This window comes from Seriola lalandi, unplaced genomic scaffold (genome assembly GCF_002814215.2).
Source record: "Seriola lalandi dorsalis isolate HSWRI2012SDOR001 ecotype SW California unplaced genomic scaffold, Sedor1 jcf7180002054931, whole genome shotgun sequence".
NCBI classification, from domain to species: domain Eukaryota; kingdom Metazoa; phylum Chordata; class Actinopteri; order Carangiformes; family Carangidae; genus Seriola; species Seriola lalandi.
This window is the reverse complement of record NW_019525483.1, coordinates 699,001-699,618: the sequence shown is the minus strand read 5'-3', so window position 1 is coordinate 699,618 and position 618 is coordinate 699,001. Positions and strand designations below refer to the sequence as shown.

Below are 618 nucleotides of genomic sequence, written 5' to 3'. Positions count from 1 at the left end.
GAGATTTTCAATTTGAGGTTTTCATAAGTTGTAAGCCATAATCATCAAAATTATATCAAATGAAGGCTTGAAATATCTTGAGTTGCATGTTTTGAACCTATGTCATACATTAGTTTCACCTTGTAATTCTAATTGCTGGAATAAACGAACCTTTGCACGATATTCTAATTTTTTGAGTTTCACCTGTATATTAAAAAATGTGGAGGAGTCTTGTGTGGGTTATTGTTGGTGGGACACGTTACACTACACTAATCTTAAAATACGCTGTGTTGGCATATTTCTATGAAGCCTATAAGCATGTGTACAGCTGTGTGTAACTGAAGCTGGCTACATTCAGGAGGTCAGTCATTTCATCCTTGTGCTTGAGAATCATTCAGTGTTTAGAAATATCACAACACTCGTCACTTCTGCGTTCTCTGATTACAACAGAAGTCGATGACAGTGTCGCAACTCTCTTTTTCAATGCTGGGATAAAGGAGCTTCGTCGTCATGGTTATGATAATTAACCCACAGTTAAGATTGAGGATCGGTCCTGGAAAAAAGACAAAACGCTGACTTCCCATCCATATCAAAACTTAATTAATCATGATTATGACTATGAATGCCGCCCAAAAAAAA

At 36.6% G+C, this 618-nt stretch overlaps 1 protein-coding gene across 3 annotated transcripts in view; it reads right to left on the bottom strand.

The window, feature by feature from the left end:
- Window positions 1–618, bottom strand: part of cemip (cell migration inducing hyaluronidase 1) — a 188,607-nt gene that overhangs the window by 69,248 nt on the left and 118,741 nt on the right. The gene's annotated exons all lie outside the window — the stretch shown is intronic.